Here is a 16,914-nt window from a genome sequence, read left to right as displayed (position 1 = left end):
TGTCCCCTCTCCCCCATTACAGGTTGCCAACCAGAACATCCTTCTGGTTAACCTACAATTCACGAGTTTAGCTGTGAGAAGCATTCTACTGTGCACGCTTAATTGCAGAACAGTCTGTATGTTTGCATTTTTTTTAAATTAAAAAAAAACACATGTGCATGGCAGTGTTAACTGCATATTGTTTAGAGGTTCTCATGGGCTTTACGTTATCACAAATTGCAGCCCAAGAAAGATTGCCCAAAGTACCAAAAAGTTCCTAGGAGCAGCAGCCAAACTCATCCAAGCCCCAGGAAGGTCATTCAGAGTGCAGCATCTGTACATGTTCAAGATGTAGCTAGAGGCTCAAACACAGGTAACCAGTATGAATGACATGGTACTTCATTTGAAATGTTTTGTCGTGTGTGCGATGTGCAGCTGTACCCTTAGGTGGGTTTTGTATTTTTTGCAGCATAAATTTGATTAGGCATTTTTTGATTATTGCTTTGGTCATATATGTAGTTTCTTATTTTCAAAACTGCTCTGTCGTGCTAACAGAACTGGAAGTAATCAAACATCAAAGTGAGAAAATTCTGGGGATTTAAATATTCACAAGAACGAGGCTGTTGCAATGCAACTACCTCTCAAAGATGGAGAGAATTGAAAGCCTGGAGTTCCATCTTGCCACACCTTGTAAGAAATTATTTTGGTACAGAATGCAGCATGCGCCCTGGTAAGTTGGCAGAACTACCATATGCTGAAGTGAACATTTTATGTATTTTGCGGTTGTATTTTGTGTGCACCAGAGATGCAAGCTGATTCAAAAGCATTGCTCTCAGGCTGAATTAGAACAAAAAAGTTGAGGGTGGATGGTTACTGGCAGTACCAATGGCTTGTCACAAGCAGCACAAATGGCATTCATGTTCTTAATGCCTCCTTTCATATATCTACACATAGAGTTTTTGAAGTTACTTTCAACGAAATAAATTTTTACCACTAGTCGAATTAAGTCTCACTACATCACAAAGCCACACATCGGTGCTCCCCAATTGATTACTATTGTTATGAGCTAACCGTGACTGATTGGCATATGCACATTTTTTATTCTCGTCATTCTGCCTATGCTTTACTCATTCTCAACTGCACGTCCTCTCCCATACTATTCTTGTTACTTTGGCAGAGTCTGTTCAGTGCATCTTTTCTCAGCCCATTTAATATCAGCTAGATTGTCATCTAATACTCATTTTTGCTGTTAGCTTTGTTGCTCATCTGCCTATAAAGAGTGGGCAAAACACATTTTTGTTGTGATTTTTTTTTCTAGTGCTGTGCGAGGAATGTCATCAGGTCAGCAGTAATAAAAAATTGTTTAGGTAACTGATCGGCTATTGTGAAAAATTTTCACTATTGCATTAGTAAAACTACTGTGCTCGGATGCTTTGGGTACAGCGTTAGACACAGTGCATCATATTGAAGTGAAATGTGGAAATTTTTTGCATGTCTTCATCTTTTTGCTTTTTGTTTAGACATTTGCAGTTTGCAAACCAATTAAATACTTTTCTTCGTTGTAGTAAGTTTATAGAACTCCATCTTTTATGGCTCTTGAAGGGCTTCTGAATGCTTGCAATATCAACAATATCTTGAAAGATCAGTGCTGAAGCTGTGCTTGTTGTCTATCATTTTTTAGGCATGGATACTCACATTGATTGGGGCCAGAATCTGAAGTCTAACCGCCAACATCATGCGAGCAGTTTTTACGGATAAAGCAGGGCAAGCCTGCAGTCTGCACTGACAGCGTGGAAAGAAGAATTTTAAGGAGCGTTTTTACAATACTGTTGAGTGTGAGTATTTCTGGGTAATGCTTTTTGCAGTACAAAAAATAGCTGCTTTGGACAAGCTATACTATGTCAATGCAGAGGAGGAAAAAGGCATACCTATCATTGGGTGTGTTGCTGGGCAAGTTGGTTTGACATTCTGAACATTGTAGCACTGGCAGACGAGGGACAAAGAAAGGACGAGACACACAGTACCTGAACTAACAACTGTAATATGAAAGGAAGGCAATCCACATGTTCTTGTTCACTATCCATGAAGCCAGTGATTGTAGGGCACATGTGCAAATCAAGGCAAAAAGAAGCAATAAAACGTTGAAATGAGGGTCACTGAATGGCACAGGTCAAGGCAGAATGAAGAAAAAAGGCTGTTTTACTGGAAATAAACCTGAGCAGGGTGTTGCGGGGCAAGTTGGTTTGACATTCTGAACATTGTAGTGCTGGCAGACGAGGGACGAAGGAATGACAAGACACGCAGTACGCTGAACTAACAACTTTAATATCAAAGGAGGGCGATCCGCGCATTATTACATAGTATTCTTATACAGTCTATTCCTTTTTTTTTCCTTAATTTAAGCATGTGCGCTACAATCACTGGCTTCTTGGATACTGTATAAGAATGTGTGGATCGCCCTCCTTTGATATTAAAGTTGTTAGTTCAGCACACTCTGTGTCTTGTCCTTCCTTCATCCCTCGTCTACCAGAACTACAGTGTTCAAATACCAGACATAACTGATTCAGAGAGATGTGCAGGTTGCTGCATCAGTCATGACTTCTTGTGTTCACTTTAGTTGAAAATTAACATGTATTTCTGTACGGTTGTTCTAGTTGCATGAATGTATGAATGATGTGTTGCATTACCTGCATGTTTTTTTTCTCTCTGTTCTTCCTCCTTACTGCAACTCCTATGGGCGCTGTGGGTACTGCGATTCTAAAATTCTAAGAGAAATTCTAAGAGAAATGAGTCAGTTTTTGCATTATAAGTGTAAGGAATATATACTAGACAGTCGGTCTCTGATATGAATGGCATCTACTGAAAAGCCACTGGACATCCACAGGACATCCTAAACATTCCCACGGTATTCAAGGGAGTTCCAGTTCTCATTGGTATATTGTGGGCCACACCTGGCTCATCAAAGAAACAATTTGTTCATAGCTCACACGAAGTAGTTTCCTTGTGCAAGTGCCTTGAAGTGGGTTTTCTCTGCATTGTCCCATTTCAGTGTGCTGCCCTAGCATTGGTTTGAAGCAAAAAAGTCATTTGAAAGCACACCCACTGAAATATGTTATTATAGTGGCCTTTTGAAGTGGTGGTTACAATGCAAAACAGTTTCACTTGCACAATATATGAAGCATAGATTTGGTTTGTGTTGGTTTATAGGGTTTTAACATCCCAAAATGACTCGGGCTACGAGGGAGATCGTAGTGAAGGGCTCTGAAAATTTCGACCACCTGGTGTTCTTTAACATGCACAAACATCGCACAGTATATGGGCCTCTAGAATGCTGCCTCCATCGAAGTGCGACCACCATGCCCCGGATCGAGCCCATATCTTTTGGGTCAGCAGCCCAGCGCCATAACCACTCAGCCACCGTGATGGCCATATGAAGCATAGACTTGGTCAGATAATTTTCTCCCTGCACGTGAACGGATGTGCTTCTCTGCAATTACTTTGCTCTTCATTCAGAATGCCCAGCTTACTCTCAATGGCACACATGCAATTTGGGGGCAGTCACGGGCTTTTGTGTACATTTATTTGTAGTCATGGAATTGCAGTGTTTTGCGTACTAGACGTGGCCTCGAAGCCACAAGTTTCTCTAGTGTCTCGGTAATGTTTCTATTTTTCGCAAGCTGTTTGGATGAATTCGCATTGGAGCATTGCTTCAACATTTGGCACGCAGCAAGCTTTGTGGCTTGGCTAAAAAGACTGCCCTTTGTGGCTTGCAACAGCAGTTAAACGGTAATAACAGCACATTTAAAAAACAATTACGCTCTTCCATGGGACCTCCTTCTGTATAAATTTAACTGCCTTATATTTTCTTTTTTTATTACAATAAAATGATTCTGATTCTGTCTTCATGCATTGCAATACAGTAATGCCTCATTAATACAACCCCTGATAATATGGGCAACTCGATTTATGGGTCATTTTTCTAGGAATCAAACTTTTTCATTGTATTTACAACTTGTCAAAATGGAAACTTGCAGCCGAGACAGATGAACAGGGTAAAAATGTTTGTAGCTCATTGGGACCCATATATTTAATGTGTCAGCATATATAGGTCATTCGGTCGAAAAGCCACCGGCGTAATAGTATTAGTAGTCGGCACAGTGTGTCAGAAATAATTGGGGGCTGCATAAAAACAATCTTATCATGCCAACCATTTGCTGCAGAATGTTCTGGATGGTGTCATACGATTCAGTGTTTCGTGCAGCATTAACTTACTAGTTAAGTTAGAGACTAACTTGTGACAGGGATTCGAACGAGCAACCTATAATCATGAAACTGGCCACCTATAATTGGGGGCTGCATAAAAAAATCGTATCATGCGTGGTACAGGTGCCTGCCAAGATAAGTGAGACTGTTACTGCGTCATTTCCTGTCCCCAAGAAACTAATTTTCGATTTCTCCAATGTGCATAGTGTTGCACGAACACAAATATGGACTCCTGTTAATATGGTCAGCAATGTGTGCAAAAAGCTGAGTGCCTCTGCCTCATGTATTTGCAGTGCAGACCACCAGTGGAAGAAAGTGTGAACGTGCAAGTACTGTAGTAATGCCCTTTTCGTGTGTGTGTGTGCGTGTGTGCGTGGTTATATGCTTTACAGTGGCATGTGGCTGTGGATTCAGGGATCATGGTAGCTTGGTGGGGGGGAATCTACTGTCATCAGTGAATTCACAGATAAGGGGTGCCTGGATCAGGGGTTTATATTTGAATGATTTAATTGTGTTAGTAATCATTGACATACAGATCTCCTGCAGTTCTTGCCTTGCAAAATTCTTCGCATGATTGTGTTAGGAAATCTTGACTTACAAAACCTGTTGAAATTCTTGAATTACAAGCATATTTGTTGGTTATTGTGTAAGGGCTACACTTCTTTTTTTAAGTTCAGATATGAATTTTTTAAGGTGCCCATACACAAATAAAAAAACACCACCATAAATTTTTTCTCTGTTATCTATTCCAAAACTGGGTGCAGCCCATACACACATGTAGCCCTTACACACGATTATACTGTATTATTGAAGAGGATACTTCAGAACTGAGAGTACTGTAGCCCATTTCAAGTCATCTATTGCCATCTAGCAGCTTGACTGCTAGCTTTTAGAAAAGTTGCTGGGCTTCACAAGCTGACAACTAGACATCTTGCATTTCTTAGCGGACTATTTTGCTATAGCGAGATTCTGTATAGCTCAGCCTTGCATTTACAGCATTTCATAGATATGCATCTCTGAGAATGACAGCACCGGAGATTCCCTTCTGTCGTTTGGAATTTATGTGTTGGGTATGTGATCATGGCCAAGTGCCATTATACTCTTTTCTTGCTCTTATGTGGCCACCAACAGAAGGTGCCAGCACCTTATTTTTCCGGTATCACCTTCATTGAAAAGCACAGGACGAAATGGCAGGCGCATAGCCAATATTGTTCTGTCCTCCAGATCTATACATAACCTCCTGTTTCAAAATAATCTTAACAATATTTTGAAAGAAACACCTGAAAATTTCTTCGTTCTGAATAGCCAAAAAACACTTCGCCTGTGATGTGCAAACCTCACCCTAACCTTTCATATCCTTCCATTGCAATCACTCTGTTCCTTTCCATGCCTTGCCCTCTTTGTGAGAATCCATTCTTTCTCACTTTCCTTTCTTTAAAAGGTACCCAGACTGAGTCTTCTGTGCGGCTTGAAAAAGAACTCGGCAGGGCTATGTTGCCAGCATGAATCGATGGCGCTACACTAGCGTGTCTGACTCTAGATCAGAAGACTACGTGTTCGAACCGTGTCTGGGTCAACTTTTTGTTCTTCGCACACTTCTTAGCCAGTGCATTAAAATAAAATGCACAAAATAAAAAATTAACCAAAATTTGTTTTATTTTTATTTATTCAAAGAAACAGCAAATTCATGTTTTTTATTAGGCAAATGAGTTAATGAGTTTTTGTGTGCTTGTACACAGCTTTTCAGATCTTTTGTTGCCTTTTTTTTATTTTGGATAGCATTAATCAAAGAAGCACGATATTACGGCCCTCTTGGCTAGTTAACATGGGCCATATAAGAACACTGAACAGCCTCTGCAGTTAAACCAAGAAAATAATTATCATATAGTAACCCCCATGAAACACATTCTGATGGGACAAAATAGCCCTGATTGATTGTGCTTAGACTCAGTAGAAAGAAAACATGCTAGGAAAAATTTGCTGTTTATATTTCTTTATGACAAGTTAAGAAAACAAAGCGAACCTTTTTTATCTCCACACACTCCTTGATTGTGATTGCAACACCCCCACAAAACAAAAATTACCTCTTAATGTAAATTTATAGATGTAAAATTCAAGCGAGCTGTTTTCAGGCTATATCTACAAATGTTTGAAATGTTAACAGAATACTTAGCACAAAAGATTTGCTACCGACAAGAACTTCAACTGGCAAACAAACAAGAATGGCTTGGTTTTCCAGATCTCTTAGTGCATCAACTAGCAGTACACAATACCTGCCAAAAGGAGAAATGCCTGTTTCATATCGGAATATGATTGCATTGTCTAAGAATCCAAGTCATAGTCCTATATTTGTTCTCTATACAATTCGGCGACATGTCTGGCATGTTGAAAACGAAGTCAGATGTTGCAATGTTAGCTCGAGTTGGTGGCCCAACGGTATACACCTGATTCCACATCAGAAGGTTGCATGCTTGAACCATGTCTGGATAAACATTTTTTTTACTAGGTAGTGTACTTAGAGCGACTGCTTGAAATAATAAAAAGTAAGCTGAAATTTTTTCCTAATTTGGATTCAACCAAGCAAACAGCCAATTAATCTATTTCAATTGGCAAATGAGTTAAACATTCAATTTGTGTGCATGGCTGCTCAGGTCTTTTACCACTTTTTATTTTGTAAAACATTTTTTATTTTGGATAATGGCCCTGGCGGCTCGTTATCGTCGGTCATAAAAGAACTGTGCAGAGCTTCAGCAGTTAAAGCAAGAAAAATAAATATCCTAGAGTAACTTTCATTAAAAAAAACCTTGTTGTCACAAGACAAAACAGCCCTCTTTTTAAAAAAGAGGTCCCTCTTAAAAGTCACATTAAAATTTGCTGCGCATCACTTGGTGATGGTCATGTTCCACTTTCACGAGGGTTACAACGAGTGCTTTACAGTTGAAGAAATGTATTAGCATGCTTCCGGTATTTTGCGCTTGTTCTGTTAAGCTTGCGGGTTCTGTTGTCCATTCCCAGTGATTAATGTGGGATCCAAACAACAATTAATGATATGGCAGTGTTCATAGTAGCATTGAATCGGCTCCTGTCATCAATTCCTTTTCAACAAAGTGGGGTAGCAAACTGCTTTGTGTGTGATGCAAGACAGCAGGCAAAGTCATTTTATGGGCATATTTGTCTGTGCTGAGGCTTCATTGGCCCCTCTAGCTGATGGACTGCTGTCATCATCGCACATTTATACATTTCTACCTGCATGGTCAGGTTTTCATATGTAAAAATCTGTCTTAACTGTGCTTAAATATGCCATTTAATATAACCAAAATCTCCGAATCCACACGTTTGTTAAAAAATGAAGACAACAATATGCTGTCTGATGTCATGAAAAGTGAAGAAAACAGGTGTAAGCCCAGAATAATGAGATCTAGCATCCCTCCTCGCATACACACATGCAATTATATTGAAATAGAAAAGAAATGACATCAATTCTGTGGATGTTGTATGCTGGGTTTAGTCCTCGCTTAGCACTTGGTTTCGGCCTATCAGAGACTAACACATCGCTTTGCCCTCTTGCAGTTGCTTTAGGAAGTGCAGCTAGAACATTCGAACATTCGGAACAGCATCAACCTAGAGCAACACATTGACTGGTTTGACTCCTCAGTGTTGGCTTGACAAAGTCCACCTCGTAGACCTTCGGACTTAAAGGGCTACTGACCATGGGGTCTGGACATTTCAAACAAACAAGCCCAGTGCATAGATGAGGCATCAAAGATTACTACTGCAAAATACTAGAGCCATGCACAGTGCAGCCTTCCTACCCCTTCCTACACCCCCCCCCCCCCCCCCAGCCACATTGAGCAGTCCCCCCCACCAACGTAGGCCCCTGGCTCCAGAGTGCTCTCTGAAATTGCCAGCCCAACATGTAAGAAGCCAAGAATTCCATTTACACATCTGGCTACAAGTAGCACCATCCCTAGTCTGCGACAGAGGGACAAAAGCAGGCTGTAAACAAAAACTGCTTCCCTTTCGTGGGTGCTCTTTCGACATGCGGGAAATTTGTGTGATTGGTGTTTGCGTTGCGTACAGTACATATTTGTAATGCACATTCACTCACTTGTTCCCTACGGCCAGGGTGTTAATGAGTATTGCTTGCTCTGTGCCACTTCCGGTGCTCAGTAACTGCAGTCGTTTTTTTTTTCAGTTTCGGTTTGAAAAACAGTAAATTTTGGAAATGATTTCTGCTGCACTCAAATCTATTACAAATTCTATCTTTTGTTTGTAGCATGCTTTCTTTCCAGAAAGCAAAAAATTTCAGTAGTCTTTTAAACAACCATAAATTTCACTTGCAGGCTTATGTCTTTCAGCAATGATTTCGTCCTGTGGACATAATTAAGTGGGCTAATGATGACAACCTTGGTGCAATTTAATTTTTTTTTATGCCCTGGCTATACCCCGGTGATCATAGATTGTGATGCAAGAAATATGCGTTAGCAGTATTGGTTGTGCATTTTCATTTTACATTGATCGCCTTTCCACTGAGTCTTTGAATTTGATTTCACTGTGGGCTTCTGGTGGGTGGAGGTAGGGTCTAAGCTTCCAGTGTTCCTATAATACAGGAACACTACAGAGGACACACACACACAAAAAGGCCATTACTCTATGACATTTGTAATTTTGCGTGTGCACACTCACACAAGCCAAGGCTATCACTGCGGCATTCGCCCTGTCACACTGCTTTTCACTGATGTCATGCGCTCAAAATTCAGGGAGCAGAACACCTTTAGGGGCAGTTCAGATTTAGTTCTTATGTGACGTTTGATGGTCTACTGGGCCGTTATTTTTGCTAGCGTGCATGTGTGAAAATAAATCAGTTGCTGCCTCTCTCAAGTAAACACAATATTCATTTTAGTAGGCACGTAAAATGCTATCAGATTTGGAAACAATTTAAAATGCATGGCACTTCAAGTGCCTTGGATGACATGACGATCACCTGGGTCGTTTTTTTTGGCAGCTCCCCTGCTATTTATAGAAGAATTACAAGTTCACAGAGGAAGCTGAAACAGAACTCAAGCTATGGCAGCGAATCCTCTATTTTCCCCTTCCCTCCCCCCCCCTGCCCATTTTTACCGAGTGCCATCGCTGAAGGCTTTGCAGCAGTGGTAAACATCAGAACAGTGCGAATGCCTTGTTAGTTTCATTTTTAAAAAGTTCTTGTTGCATTGTGTACGGTATTTGATACTCCAAATATTTATTCCTTGAAGTAGACATCAGCAAAAGGCCTTGATGATTTTTATTAAGAAGCTGGGAGAGTTGGCGAGAATTCACTACCAGAGTTCGAATTGCTGCGCCATTTGCGCCATGGCGCGCCATAAGGATTTCTCTGTGCCATCCTGCTCCATAGACGGCAAATTGCGCCATAAATAGTTTCTGGCACCACTCTGTGCCGCGCAAAAAACTGTGCTCACAAAAAAAGAGTTTCGGTGTCTGTTTGCCTGTGAGTGTTTTGCTTGGCTACGGCTTGGCTGAATGCAGCCCTGAAGCTCGCATCAGCGGCCAGTGGTGCCAGCTAGCGTGGTGGAGGCGTGTTCGTGCCTGTCTGCGTGCATAGCCAGCGTAGCGCGTTGCGTCGTATCATACATGTGCAGTGAATGACGGCAACTGTGATTTTGCACGGAGACGCAGAAAATTGAGAAATGGTGAAAAGTAAATACTATTTTGCTTTATTTAGTGCTGTTAAACTGACTGGAGCGAACCAAGCAGTGGTGATGCTATGAAGGAGTGAAATTACAATCCACTTGCAGTGTGGCGATTTTTTCCAACCGCTTTTATCATTTTCTCCGGTTTCATCGCAGTCTAGAAACCGCATATTGCCGCATAGTTCAGATAAGAAATGTACGACAGAAATGTCGGGCTAGAAGCTAGCCCACGCAATCGCACCACCTACAGTGCAGCGTGCACGGCGGGGCGCCCCAGCATGCTGCTGATGCTGTGAGCCAGCGGATCAGTGCAGGCAACAGTGTGTAGGCGCTGAGGGAGTTTTTCATTGCGGAGGGGCTTTCTTTCTCCTCACATATGAAGGAAAGGCCGTTGCGCTAGGGCGTGCGCTCCAACCGCGTTAGAACCGCGTTGGCCAAAGGGAAGCACCTTTAGCAGGCTGCGAATGTGTTCGAAACTGGCCTTGGCCCGCAAGGAGCGCAGCGGGGTTTATGGAGCTTCTCCCAAACGTGCACCCCTAATGAAAGCCGAGTGCCAGGCCAGGGGTCGCTTGTACCCATTTTTACCGGTGGCTGTCCAGCGGTGGGTTTCGATCCAACCACCTCCCGCAGCCGAGACGGGCGCTCAAACAACTGGGCCACGACTGCAGTTTGTGCTTCTGGAGGAAGCAAACAGCAGTCTACCAAACATTCTTTAATGTCTGGAAGAAGTTCATTCCGCTCTGATGCAACATAAGTAGGCAATTTAAAATTGACTTTGTGCAGTGGTTGACAGTGTGTGAAAAATCACCTCTTCATCTGCTCCTCTGTTATTTATCCCAGTTTATTAATATTTTGGTAACGTGCAATAAAGGAAGTTGCAAACATATTCCTACAGGGCTTGCTGTACATGCAGCCAGACACCAGCAGTGTGTGGAGTGCATATACTAGATTTTAGACCTATGGCTGCTCATTGCAGTTGTTTCTACATGGTAGCATAATTTCCAGGCAGCTGCTGTGTTATATATATTGAGGGACCAGTTGGACAGATGTAATGTTTAAACAAATGTAGCATTAAGACAGAATACACAAAACTACAGGTTTTTCCACTGACTTCTAGTACCAGTGGAAATAATCTAAGCGCCAACAAATATAATCTGCATGCCATGTAATTTTATCTTAGTGCAGAGCACTTAATCTAAACGCCAGCGTATTTAATCCAAGCACCACTCGAACAATGCCAGCGCCAACCAATTTAATCCCAGTGCCAATGCAAATAATACAAGCGCCAGCTGTTTAATCCAGGTGCCTACCAATTTAATCCACACGCGAAAAATGAATGCGGTAGAAGACTCCAAAGCACATAATATGAATTCCAGAAATAAAACGAAGTTTAGATCATTTCTGAGACCATGCGACGCCTGTGAGTCCCATTCTCATGCGCAATTTCCTTTTCATCGCATACCTTACAACATCAAAGAGCCACTAGCAGCTGTTAAACCCCAGTATTTGATGCAACTCTTGGGGCTTGTAACTGTCGTGCATTATTTAGTTGGGTAACCACTGCTGATTATCGGTTGTCATATGTGCTGAATCTGCATGCTAGTTACAATTACGGCCTTCATACTGTTTTCATACTGCCGTCTGTTTTCATGCAACTGGTGCAAAATGTTTTCGGGAGGCTGTGATAAAAATTCAATACCAATAGCAGTAACAAAAGAGAGTATTGAAGGCCAACAGCGCAACGACGCAGACAAAGTAGAAGAAATCACAGGACAAGCGCTGACTCACAACTGAAATTTATTCAAGAAAAGCAGTACAATTTTATAGAAAAAGTGGCCAACTTATGTAGCTGATAAGTTTGCCTACTAGCTGTACTAGCTGATAAGTTGGCCACTTTTTCTTGAATAAATTTCCATTGTGAGTCAGCGCTTGTCCTGTGTTTTCTTCTACTTTGTGTGCGTCGTTGCGCTGTTGGCCTTCAATATGTACCACCAACTCGCCCGTTTGGCTATAGTGAAAAGAGAGTAGTGTAATGCAGAGTTCTTCCAGGTGGTACGAGTCATAAAACAGGTGTAACGGTTCTTCACTTTATCGCTTATTCACTTTTAGAAGGGAAAGTGAGCGAAGCTACACCAGAGCTTACAGCCTAGTTCAAGAACAGCTACTGGCGGCTACCCTACAGCGGTGTAGGTTACTAACAGTCTAGGCTTATACAAGCACAGAAGGGCAGTCTTTGAAATGCAATTTTATTTTCTGGAGGACATTAGGTGGCTTAAAGTCTGACCTCACATTTTTTGCATATCGTCTTCACGGAAAGCTGCTGGTATAAAAGAAGAGTTATGGCGGTCGAAAGCAGCGCACTCTACCTGCTGTATTTGCTGTATCGAGCAGCGTCGAGCAACAAACTGCGCTGATGCTCCCTTTTATCAATCCGGGCAGAGCCATGAGCGCCAAGTCTCTCCGCTCGCTGAGGAAAGCTTTGACTTCAGACTGGAGCTTCAAAAAAACTTCCTCTATAGGGTTACAAAGTGGGCTGTAAGGAGGCAGTCTCTTGATTGAGTGCATCTGACTGGCCAGGCTTGCCTGTTCTGCATGGCTCTGAGCGGGAGCATTGTAAAAAATAAAAACCGCTTCTGAACCAGGCTCTTTACTTTCAACATGGGCTGATATGTCGCTCAAAAATTCGTTGAACATGACTGAGTGAACCTTGTCGACAGCCGTCCAATGTATGACACCATTTGCTGACATACAGGCGATAATGCTAAGGTTTGCTTCCCTAGTGCCAGTCGTCTTCTGCACCGCAGGTTGCCCCTTAACCGCACGGCCGAAGCTCCTTGAACAGCATATGCTATAGTAAGTCTCTTCAACGTAAAATCTGCACAAGCGGGGTCCTTCACACTGCAGCCACTGCGTGTATGCTTTGTGGGTGCGTTTCACGTCATCTCTGTTGCGGTCGATCGGCCTCTGAGTCACCAACTTCATAGAGTAGCCGTGCACAACAGTAGGCGATGGTGATTCCGGGCAATTCTTCTTCCACCGCCTGCTTTATTTGCTTTAGCGTGAAAGCAATGTTGTTGTCCACAAAATTTTTTTGAGCCACTACAACCTCATTTCCGAATTTCTTCGACATTCCGCCTTTCTTCAGCGCCTCTCTATCAGTAGCTGCAATGGATCTTGCTGTCTTTAAATTCATGCCCAGCGTGTCTGCCATTTTTTTCACATCTCCTCCACGCCTTGACACATTGAGAATTCTGGGCCTGTCATGTTCAGAGTCTTTGCTGTTCCTTCTTCTTGGTGCATCGGGGGGCTTGAAAGGTGGTCCTCGTTTTCGGTGTCCAATTAGTACATAAGAGCACGGCTAATCGGCTTCCATGGAAGAAAATACTGCACGTTAATGTCCATGCGAGATGAATGAAAAGTCGTACACTATCACCTGCTTATAGTATACGAGTACGTGCCACCACCGTCTGGCTCTACTCCATTGTGTAAATGCAGCCACAATGTGGCACACTCAAAGCTGTCTGCTTTGAAACTTTCTTGTCTTCAGTGCTTTTGTCAATGCTTTTTACGTGCCTGAGAAATAAATCCTGATCCTTGCAAAAGAAAGTTCACTGATTTCTAATAATGAGTGCACATATCTGTGTCTTCTTCTGTTGTCCTACCATATTGTGCGAAGGCAGACAATCCAGCAGCAAGGAAACGGAGGCGCAAAACTTGCCTTCTGCTTTGGAACTTTCCATCACTGGCTGTGTACTTTTTTTTTCTCATGAAACTACGTAGGACTAAACTAAGGTACGGTTTATTAGCACTTTCTTTGACTGTCTGACAAAATAATCGTATCTTTTATCGAAGGCAGTGAATTCAGTGTTCAATTATAAACAGTGCGTGCATTAGTGCCCTCCTCCATTCTATGTTCATAATAAAGAGCCAGTAAGCCATAGCACTGAGCCCCTGTGTAGTTTTTTAATGCTGATATTGTGCGCTTTAAACGGCGTTTTAAAGCACTTGTATCAAGGCAGTGTTAGTTATAATATTAATGAAAGCTATGCAATATGTGGACACTTCGCTTAGGCGTCGCATGGTTTGAAAAATCATCTCAGCTTTATCCTGCCATTTGTGTTATGTGCTTTGGAGTCTTCTACCACATTCGTTTTTCGCGTGTGGATTAAATTGGATGGCACCTGGATTAAAACAGCTGGCACTTGTATTATTTGCATTGGCACTGGGATTAAATTGGTTGGCACTTGCATTGCTCGAGTTGGCGTTTGGATTAAATAAGCTGGCACTTAGATCAAATGTTTTGCACTCGGATTAAATTACATGGCATGCAGATTATATCAGTCAGCACTTAGATTTTTTCCACTGTCACTAGGATTAACTTCAGTGGGAAAACCTGTAGAGAACAGGCTGTGTCAGGCTTTTCTGTATGCTGTCGGTGCTCCATCATAGTTCAAGCTGGAGTGTTTGATAGAACTGCTGGGGAAACTTTGGTAGAGTTAAGTATTATGAATGCACAATGCATTTTGAGGAGGAAGTAGCTAGGAGTGACAACACATTTTGCAAGTTTTATAGATCGAATGGTTCGTTGTGTATGTGTAAGGTCTATACTGCTCTGAAGTGTATTTCGTCCTAGTTTAAAATTGATAAATCCACATTTTAGGTGCTCTCAAACTGCTCCATAACTCCATTTTGCCTGCTCCAAACCTGCTCCAAAAGGCAGTTTTTCCTGCTCCTAGGTGTGCTCCAAGATGCTGTTTGTCAGTTCCACCCCTGCACTACACAAATGCAGCACTGAAAATGAGCATGAGCGAGCAAGTTTCGATATTTGCTTTGTTTTTTGCTTTGACATGATATTTCTGCTTGGTTTTTGTTTCTTCTTTTGAGGTGGAGCTGTCTTTCCATGGAGGATGCATTTGCTCTTCTCTAAACTTCACTTTGAGACATCCTTTGTGGCTTCCACACCGTTTTTGTCATCCTGGTTGTCCCTACAGACTCACAAGTGGCTTAGCACCCTGGCGTCAACTTGGTCTTGTGTTCGAGGTTCTATCGAGGTCTTATCACGCGTGGATAAAAATAGGCTAATAAAATAAAAACAATACCTCCTCAAAGTTCCCCCGTAATATCCTCCCAGGACATTTGGAATCTCTCCAAAAACTGCGCTGTTTTCCCGAGCACTTCCCAGGAATGTCCCCACAACCAGGTGTATCCGATAAGCTGTCTCTCCTAGGAATGGCCCCAAAAGGTAATGCCGTGATTTCAAGCCTCTGAATTTATGCACTGCATTATTTTTTTATTCTATGACACGAGGTCATCTTGTCTCTTTCTTGCACAATAGTTCATGCTCCGGGAACAATAGCACCACTAGCGTTTTGTTGTTAAGGTGGCGGTCTCATGCTGGCAACGGCAACTCACCGTTTATTTGATGTTTGCGCGATCACTGTGGCCCTCCAGCTTGCTCTAGAAACATCAAGTTTTAGTTCAATGCAAAGAGTCGTATTTACTTTTGATTGCTATGCGTTACTAATATGCACGTAACCATGCTTGTGCGCAGGGTTTTCCACCAGGGAAAGCAAAGTTTCACCATAGCGCCCTCCCGTCCACCCCCTTCCCTATCCCCCCAACCCCCTCCCACCGAAGCCCCACTGGTCGGAACGCAGCACAAAGGTGAGCAATGGTTATAAAGCATTTATTTCGATCTGTTGGAATTACAAAAGTATGCAATATTACACATGAAACTATAACTACGCTGAGGCATCAGTCGCACTCCCAAAGGAATTTCCATTTTCTCTTCAACACAGAAAATATTCGGTACATTTTTCTTCGATAACTCCAAAAAAGCATGAAAAGATTGCTTGCAAGTAACCATGCAAATAGTTCTTGAAACGTAACATCACCTGTCCTCATCCGTCACTATCATCAAAAAACCTGCATGGCCATAACAATGCACTATGAAAAATGACGGGGCAGGTCCCACAGAGTTTAGAAAGGTAGGTTCACTCTGGCCAGTCGTGGGGGTCGCGCGACAGGTTTAAATCGGTTTGTTACGCTAGCTCTAAGCTTTCCTAGTGCTTAGGAAACAGTAACTATAAAGCAGGTTCACACTGGCGCGTAGTGGGGGTTTGCGCAACAGGTTTAAATCGGTTTGTTATGCTCCCTCCCCACTTTCCTAGTGTTTCGGAAACAGAAACTAAAGGTGGGTTCACACTGGCGAGTCGTGGGGGGTCACGCGACAAGTTTAAATTGATTTGTTACGCTCCCTCCCTGCTTTCCTAGAACACAGCCGGTCTCGACGCGCATGCTCGCTCTCTTACGGCCTGTGTATGAGGGGCGGTTGCTACCTATCTCCGCAACTCTCCAGAGGCACTGCGAGGCAACTCAATCGAAGGTGCCTCGATGCGCTCCCACCACTCAGGGTGAGGACAGCTGCGTCGTCTGCTAAGGCGGCTGCTGTTCTCGTGCCCGCGGCATGCAGGTTTCGTTTTCGTGGAGGGAGGGCTGCTCGCTTCTCGTTTGCCGCGGTCGCTTAAAATAAGAAAAATAAGGAGTCTTGCAATGACCTTTTGTTTCACATAAGAAATACAATACTAAATTTTGTTGGAGAGCCTTCTGCTTTAAAAAGCAGGACAAGCAGCCAACGTCAAGGCGCAGACGGTAACAAGGAAAGCGGGTATGCAAGATATGTGCCATTTATGTCAGTGAAGCTTCTCTAGAATCTATCGCTATAGTTTGAAACCGATCTCTTATGCACTGACCCTGTTGGTATGTCAAAACAGCACTTTACCCCAACATAAATTTGCGTCGTCAGCTAGCTTACTCGCATCAAGTGACCATCCTCCTAGAGAAGCAGAGGAAAAGAAATCCTTAAAACGTTTATTTACCGAGGTTTGCGATAGCTTACGATGAAGGGAACCGTTACTAAGCAGAGGAGCATGCAATAGAAAGTTTTGGGCCGCTTTGAAGACCAGTTAGATCTGGATGATGG

The 16,914-nt window shown here is 42.6% G+C and overlaps 1 long non-coding RNA gene across 1 annotated transcript; it reads left to right on the top strand.

The window, feature by feature from the left end:
• The first annotated feature begins 239 nt into the window (after positions 1-239).
• On the top strand, positions 240-15,536 carry LOC149354682 (uncharacterized). The gene is made up of 3 exons (XR_016289675.1): positions 240-352; positions 1,661-1,814; positions 15,484-15,536. It is a non-coding gene; the product is annotated as an uncharacterized LOC149354682 (long non-coding RNA).
• Positions 15,537-16,914: the final 1,378 nt, after the last annotated feature.

This window comes from Amblyomma mixtum, chromosome 3, assembly GCF_055824585.1.
Source record: "Amblyomma mixtum isolate Tamu chromosome 3, ASM5582458v1, whole genome shotgun sequence".
Classification (NCBI taxonomy): domain Eukaryota; kingdom Metazoa; phylum Arthropoda; class Arachnida; order Ixodida; family Ixodidae; genus Amblyomma; species Amblyomma mixtum.
The sequence above is the reverse complement of the archived record's forward strand: the minus strand, read 5'-3'. Positions and strand labels throughout refer to the sequence as shown.